General features: G+C 40.4%; 1 pseudogene; it reads right to left on the minus strand.

Moving 5' to 3' along the window:
• Positions 1 to 4,067: 4,067 nt before the first annotated feature.
• On the minus strand, positions 4,068 to 8,269 carry LOC110593587 (annotated as a pseudogene).
• Positions 8,270 to 8,761: the final 492 nt, after the last annotated feature.

The raw sequence follows: 8,761 nt of genomic DNA on the forward strand, positions 1-8,761 counted from the left end.
TCCGCGGAGCAGGGAGCCCGATGCGGGGCTCGATCCCAGGACCCTGAGATCATGACCTGAGCCGAAGGCAGACGCTTAACGACTGAGCCACCCAGGCGCCCCTGCTCTCTCTCTCTTAAATAAATAAAATCTTTTTAAAAAGAGAGAGAGAAAGAGAGAATTGTACATAGAAAACACTATATTTGGCTTCAGGAGCCTTAGAAGTCCTACCTCCCTTATGGTACTATCTGTGCTAACTTGGACTCAGTTTCTCCTTCAGTATCTTTCAGATTTCTTGTGAAGATAAAAACATAACACACTAAAAAACAGCTTATAAGCTTTAAATTGTCATTAAAATGTAAAATACTGTTTGAAGTCTTATTTTCCCATACCCACCAGTTGAATATAACAGCTGGTATGGTTGGATAAAAGTTATCTCTAAAATCTTTTATAGCTGTAACATTCATCCTAATGAATGTATTGGTCAAAAACATAGGAACAGATGGAAGAGAACATGAGTTGGTGCCACAAATACCTGGATATCTGAAATCCAGTTCAGGAATCAAGAATGCGGCTCACCTCCACTGGGCCCAAGGCCATGTTCCTTGGCCCTATACTGAAAGCCTTCTGGTTGCTAAACCTGCCTGTTAGCCAGCCTTATCCCATTATTTTTCCCCCACATAAACACCTTGCCTTCTCTGGCCCACACTTATTGCGCCTGTGGCCCTCCACGTAGACTGCTCTTCCCCTTACCTTTATCAATATCATTAATCCCCAGTACACATGTTCCTTTGTAATAAGCTTCTTCCACTAAGTCACACATGAAGCCCATTCATTGTGGAGAGTCTATTCATATAATCATTCAATTATTCCACAAGCATTTACTGGCCTCTTACTATGTGCAAAGCACTGCTCTGGATGTGGTGAAGAGTACCAAAATGAGTGACACCTACTCCTTCCTCAGAGGCGCTTACACCCAAGCAGGGAAGACACAGACTAAATGAACTGTTATCTGATGTTGGAGGAAGAAAGAAGGACAAAAGCACTCTAAAGAGGTTCAGTCAATGCATTATGGCAGCATGGGGGAAGGAGTGATAGTTTCTAATCAGGGCAACCAGGGAAGGCTTCACAGAGCACATTTATTTGAGCTAGGCCTCAAAGAAGAGAAGCAAACAGAGATTAAATTATTCTGGGAAAAGGGAAAATATGAGTAAAGGAACAGAGCCCATTTGGAGAACTATGAGTGGTCTGCATAGGGCAGGTTGAGGGATGTAATAGGACTTTAACCTGGAAAAGTTAAATTGAAGTCAAACAGAAGTATCTTATGGCCATGAGATATATATGTCATTTTATTCAGATGAGGTAAACATAGCCCTAAAGTAAGCTGAAGGGATAGTAAGTGAGCATCCAATGAGTATATAGGGAGCAACTTTAGTTGGGACTGTGCCAGGGGCTGGAAATAGAGCAGGAAACATGGAAGAGGCTCTACCCTTAAGGAGGCTGACTGACTGATAAACAGGTAATTCCCAGACAGTGCAGAGGTGGAAATATAGAGTGCTAGCCAGTAGAGAGGTTAGTGGGACAGGAGAGGTATGGTCCACATATTATGCCCCATGAGAGAAGAGTTGGTGCTTGTTCACCCTCTGTCTCTAGTGATAGGAAAGGGTCTGGTTCATAGTAGATATGTGGTAAATATGTTGACTGAACACAAAGTGAATATGAAGTTCCACCTAATATCAAATCATAAGAATAAATAGAGATAGCCTGCTGAGGTATTGCAAGAAGGTAGCTTATCTAAAACTTTCAGAAATATGGATTAAGAGTGACTTTTTCATCCCAAGTTCTTTAATTTTCTATTTATCCACACAAATTTACCCTTGTAGTTTGCTAAACCTCCACTGTTGCCAATGGGTCCTAGCACAGGACTTGATACAAAGTAGGTACTCAATAAAAATGTATTCGATGAATGGTTGGGTAGGTGGATTAATGAATGGATAGATGAGTGGATGGATGAAGGACCGAGTGAACTATTCATATACAAGAAGCTAGATATACTGAAGAATCTCTACCTAATGTTACCTCATTACACATATTTTTCTGGTCCATTGAGATGACTGGGGAAAAGTCAACAAAATTTAAACACTATTTAAAAAAAAAAAAAGATATGTAAATGTTAATAATGTAGACTCTTGTCCAATAATTACTGCTCTCATCAAGAGAAAAGAGCAAAAATGCAAATTCTATAACTAAAATACAACCTAATATATCATAAAGGAAGAGGGTTAAATAATTTAAGCACCATTAGGGAAGAATACCCTGCTAAAAATTAACTACGGAAACCATGTGAGGAATTTTTTTCTTTAAATATATCCTTCTTTATTAAAAACATCACATATTCTCAAAGATATTAGTCTTATCCTCATGGCTCAACATTTCAAATGCAAAACTTAACTGTTATCAATATAAAGCATCTGCTTTCCACATATGCCAATTTTTTCAGAAGCTCTTCAAATAGCTCTTCCTATTTTAATGGAAAAGTGTCTAAAATGTCAAATCTGAGCTTGCCACATGTTCAGGAAGGCCAGCTTAGAAAGGCCAGCAGTCAATGAATTTGCATGACATTCAATTACACCTCTAAAAAGTCCTGGATTTCAATGATAATAATTATATTCATAATAATATATGCCATGTATTGACCTCTACGATATTTTACTCTGAGCTACCCACACAACAAACATTAGTTCTAATATTCTTGATTTGTAGTGCAATCACATTTGGCACTAAAAATACTTCCTCAGGCCTTCCAAACTAACCATGGCCCATATATACCAAAAATTACGGTGCAAATTGGGAGTAAACTGGAGAGCATTACAGACTGTTTCAAAAGTCTCCAAATCTGCATTTGCTTTCATCCAGAAATTATAAAAAATTTAGGACCTTAACCTACAAAAATAATTAAGGATAAGTTCAAAATTTTCCTAAAAGGAAAAGTTTTTCCAGAGTTTTTATAGTAGCAAAATATCGAAAACAATTTTAAATGTCCAACGACATCCATGTGAAATTATGCTATGTAAAAAAGAGTTATGGGTGTTAATATCATAGTCATGGTTTACAGGTAAGTAGGAAAAGTATGTTCTAAAATTTTAGGTCAAAGAGCCCAAATGTGTGCATGCCTATATGTGTACACATGGACAAGGGGGACCTATAAGGACATACTCCAGGGTATTAACAGTGGCTCTTCTAGGTGGTAGGACTGTGAAGGACTCCTAGTTCTTCCTGTTCACTTACCTGCATTTTCCATAATGAGCAACTTTTTTTTTTTTTAAAGATTTTATTTATTTATTTGACAGAGAGAGACACAGCAGAGAGAGGGAACACAAGCAGGGGCAGAGGGAGAGGGAGAAGCAGACCTCCCACTGAGCAGGGAGCCTGATGCGGGGCTCGATCCCAGGACACTGGGATCATGACTTGAGCCCAAGGCAGATGCTTAACCAACTGAGCCACCCAGGCGCCCCCAGCTTTACTTTTTTAAACCTAAGCTTAACATTTAAACAATTGTCAAAAGTTACTAAGATGCCAATATTCATGCACAACTAGAAAACATCCTCAATTTATATCAAATGAGCAACATATTACCATTAATGCATTAATATCTCTCAATATTAAATACCAGAAAAAAATTGAAATTATTTTTGGAGAAGATTCATCCTGGCACTGTTAACTTCACAGCAGGCTAACTACTTGGCTCATGTTTCAAACACAATGGAAAAGCAGGTCCACACTGGTGTTAGCATACAAGAGTCAGGTCACTTTGGATAACATTTAATAAAAAAGCAAAGTGCATACAGAGATTTACAACAATTTTAAAAACAAAAAAAATTATCTCTATTATGGGGTTCAACCATAAACTCAAAAGTCTATGATAAATAGGGCTTCGATGAGCTGTGTATAAGTAATACTGCAGTTACAGTTATACTGAAAGTTGAGTTATTTGAAATCTTCAAAAAAATAAAATAAATAAAAATGTTCCTGCTAATCCTCAAATGGGCTGGATATAGTCAGCATTTCTGTTACATATGCGGGTTTAATCATTTGTTGTCCAATCATAGCAGCTGCTCCTTACCATTTATTATAAGGACTTTAACTGACGGTCTTCTTCAACTTCTACTCTTTCTGGACCATCCTCGACAATTCCCTTTCTAGTGATTTTTCTGCCATTAACAATTTTAGTAGAAGGTGATATAGATTTGAAGTTACACATCCCACTACCACCAAAGGCCATGTAAGAAAATGAAATGAGGCCCCCATGACCCGGTGAACCAAAGGAAGTAAATCGATTTCTGTATCAATGAAGAAAATCCTCCTCCGAAAGATGGAAACCCACTGAAGGCAGAGAAAAACAACCCGTGCCTCAGCACCTGCTTCTGCAAGAACCCCTTTGATTGCCCCCCAGAAAGTCCTCAAATGGGTCTTTGAAGAAGCCGAATGAAAACGGGTCCCTTCCACTTCCACCAAAAACTGCCCTGAAGACGTGGTCTGGGTTGCGGAAGGTGAAGCCAAACTCAAAGGGACTGTCAAAATGACCCACCTCCACCTCCATTTAATCCTTCTTTGACCTATTTATCATAGATATTCCGTTTTTTTAGCATCTGATTACACCTCATACGCCTCAGCTACTTGTCTGGGTTTTCTCTCCACTTCTTGTTTATTCTCAGGATGCCACTTGGGTGCCAGTTTCTGATATGCCTTTTTAACATGCTCCGCTGAGGCATCTCGCTGCCCGCGTAGAACTTCAGAGTGATCCAGCCGGTTTAACAGGCTGTGGACTGAGTCTGAGGACAGAGCCGTGGGGGGCAAGTGCTGCCGGGGGGGAAGGGGCTGCAGGGGAGTTTGGGCGCAGGGAGAAGGAGGGGTGGGGAGAAGACTAGGAACCTCGAGTGGGGGGAGGGGCGGGCTCGGAGGCGCGGCCGACTTGTCCCCTCGGCTTCCGCACGGGGGCGCTGGCGGCGGTGGCGGCGGCTTCTCAGGCTCTCCATTCCCTCCCTTCTCCGACAAACAAGCAGAAAAGTTGTAACTTTCTTATTCATCCCATTCCAAAGAAACAGATGTTTCTCCAATGAACCCACATATAGCTCCATTTATAGGAACAAACTTTTCAAGTAAAAACTTTTGTACACGTGTATTCCATTATCTTTTTAGTTTGCTGGGTCATGTTTTCCAGAAAATGAAGAATATTGGAAGAAGTCCCAGAAAGACTGGGGCAGGGCCACTATACGTCATGAATTTTCACGTAGAATTCTACTTTCAAATAGTTTTATTTTCAGCTTTTTAGTTTGGAAAATGTTATTTTCTGAGGGGTGTAACTAAGATCTCCAAACAAGACCACAATGGGAGATGCATCTTTAATCTGTTTGCAGGTAGGACAATTAACCTCACTGTTAAAAAATATAAATATAGGGGCGCCTGGGTGGCTCAGTAGTTAAGCGTCTGCCTTGGGCTCAGGTCCTGATCGAGCCCCACATCGGGCTCCCTGCTCCGCGGGAAGCCTGCTTCTCCTCTCCCACTCCCCCTGCTTGTGTGCTTCTCCCTCTCCCACTCCCCCTGCTTGTGTTCCCTCTCTCTGTCAAATAAATAAAAATAAAATATTATAAAACATATATATAAATATATATTATAAATATATATAAAATATATAAAATTATATAAAAGTCAAACCACTTACCTAAGGCTGGGATGAAAATTATACCCACATAAAATTTTACTCTGTAAAAGAATTGAAATAACAGAAGTGTGGGGGGGGAAAGGTCAGTATGAGTGTATAGGAATTTTTTGTAGCATGGCGACCTCTGAGTCCTACAAAATTGGGTTCATAACTCTTGGCCATTTTCTAGCTGTGTCAACTTGGGCTAGGTACTTAACCCCTGAAAAGCCTCAACATCCTCATCAGTAAAAAGGGCTATAAATTAACCTACCCGGCAAGGCCCTCAGGAGGATTAAATGAGATAATCCATGTACAACACTTCACAGTGTGCCTGACACATAGGAAGCACTCCATAAACACATGTCATCATCATTTCTGAGACATGGCAATCTGTTCTATAGGCTGCTTGTTATGAATATGTACCCAATGGAGATCATAAGACACCAAAAAGATGGCAACTCCTATGAATTGCATAATGATTTTCAGTGGCAAATCAAGTGCTAATCTGCCCTCTATATACCACAGTCTGACCTTGAAAGTGTTTTCCAGACTCTGGTGAAAGTCATAGGAGCTCAGGTCTGCAGTCACAAAAGGAATGTGGCTCTTAAAAGCTTACGACAGACCACAGATATGGGGCAGTTAACTTATCAAGAGGAAATGGGCTCTGGTTTTCTTTGCAGGCCTCAGATCCAGGAGCTGCAAAGTTGAGTCACCAGCTTGCTATCTGACCCCAGGCCAGCCACTTAACCTCTCCCTGACCCCATTTCCTTACTTAAAATCAACTCTCTGCTCATGTTCCGTTCAAGTCATTATCTCCACCCACAAAAATTGGATGTGACTAAGGTGTCCCGAAGATTTTGAAAATTAATTATTCAGTGACTTGGGTTTACAAAATAGAACTGTGAAGGGTTGGGAAATGAATAAGTCCAGCTCTGCTTTTTGGTGTTTGGGTATTATTTTAAGAGTTCTCTTCCTGGAACAAAATCACCAACCCAGACAATAAGCTTTGTCTGACACTGTGACCCTAGTTGCTGATGAAGTTTTCTTGTGTTGGTATTTCTGGGAGCGACAGAATGGAAGAGAACAGGAGCCCCTTTGTCAGAAGGTAGTCAAGAGGGAAATAAATTTTCGTTATTTAAAGAGAATTTAGGACAAGTGAGGCAGTGTCATTTGTTAAAGAACTAGACCAGCAGCTTGGATTATTAGGTTTTACACTCAGCCTCTGTCTCTCTACTTAACCTAGGACAATTTAAACAACTATGGATAACCACAGGAGTAGTGCCTGAACTAAGCAGCTCTCCCAACTACCAATTTACACAAAATAAATGTACATCCACACCCCTCAGTACTCACTGAAACAAATGCCTCACCTTCCTGGGGTCTACGGTGAACACCTTGAATACAAAGGTATATTGTGTCTGGTTTTTTTGTCCTCGCTCACACAATGACTAGCTCCAGAAATATTGCTGACAAAAGCAGTGATGAGGAAGTGTCTAAAGTGTCAAATCTAAAAGTAACTGGTTTACTCTGTCAGAGTTTTTTAAACATCAACCATATTCCAAAAAAAATGTCTGAAATATTCTACACCTTTTCCTGCTTTCTTGCTGACTTGACGTCAGCCATATCACCATTAATTGACTTCCTGGCCTGCAATAATTTTTTCTGTTTCCTTACTTGCTAACAGAAGCAGCCCTTCCTGCTTCTAATTTGGTCCTTTTAAGCTACTGAGAAATCAAATTAACAAGGCATATCAGTTCAAGTTAGGTTCAGCTGTGAGTAACAGAAACCCAACTGTAGTAGCTTAAATGCAAGAGGCATATTTGCTTGTGTAAAGAAGTGTAGAGGGAAGCAGGGCTCCTGGGTGGCTCAGTCCGGTAGGCATCTGACTCTTGATTTAGGCTCAGGTCATGATCTCAGGGTAGTGAGATTGAGCCCCATCTCGGGCTCCACACTGAGCGTGGAGCCTGCTTAAGATTCTCTCTTTCTCTCTCCCCCCGGCCCCCCTCCCCTGCTTGCTCGCACTCTGTCAATCTCTCTCTCTCTCTCTCTCAAAAAAAAAAAAAAAGAAGTGTAGATGTAAGCAATCCAGGTAGGAGGACTCCAGACCACCTTCTGAGGCCTTCTGTCTTTACTCTGTTCTATGTGACTTGTCATAGTCTAGGAAAGCTTGGAGCTCTAACCATTACAGCTCCCTTGCAAGCAGCAGAAAGAAGGAAGGAAATAATAACAAAAAGGTACAACTCTCCTCTTTTTACTGAACTGTTCTGAAAGTCCTACCAACATTTTTATGACATTTTATGCACCAAAACTTAGCCACACTGACTCCACCTAGCTAAAAGGGAAGCACGATTCTCCAAACCAGTATATTACATATAGATTCAAAGGCTCTAAAGGCTGTTTGTTTACTTTATTATTTCCCTGTTCTCAAGATGTAAAGATTGCTAGAAATCTTGCCTTTTGATAGGCAGCAATTGTCCTGAATTATCAGGAATGGAGCATTACATGTAGGATGTTATCACTGTGCTCCAGTGCTGGGTGACATCTGGAAAGCAGACAAGATGTCATCTTCTTTGTAAATTCTAAGGCCATGTTTTACAATCTCTTAAAATCCATGCCTTCCTTTAAAAACGTAAAAATCATATGCCTTCTTTTATTGTTATTTGAAAAAATTAAATGAGATATTATGATTCAAACTTTGCAAACACGCACATACACCAATGGAGATTCTGAATTCACACCCGCCATACTACCACCACCTGCTTTGAGACTCACTGTTCCAAGGCAATGTCAAGCAAAGATAGACACAAAGTGTTGGTAGATGGTCTCACAAGAGGCTTGGGTTGAAGGCAGTCATGTCTCTGGATCCAGGTCTGATTATTTGGCCTGCTGATTTATTGGCCACCAAATTGGAGAGGTAAACTGGAGATCTGATCCAAATTAACTGTAGTACTTTATGGACTAAAACAGAGACATGAAGGCTAATGAGACCACTAAGTAGATAATGCACTTCAACCAAATGCAAGGAGATGTCATATTTAATGGAGAAGAGGATTGTGAGAAAGCATATTTAGAGCTTCCAAG

Source organism: Neomonachus schauinslandi, chromosome 5 (assembly GCF_002201575.2).
Source record: "Neomonachus schauinslandi chromosome 5, ASM220157v2, whole genome shotgun sequence".
In the NCBI taxonomy this organism is placed as follows: domain Eukaryota; kingdom Metazoa; phylum Chordata; class Mammalia; order Carnivora; family Phocidae; genus Neomonachus; species Neomonachus schauinslandi.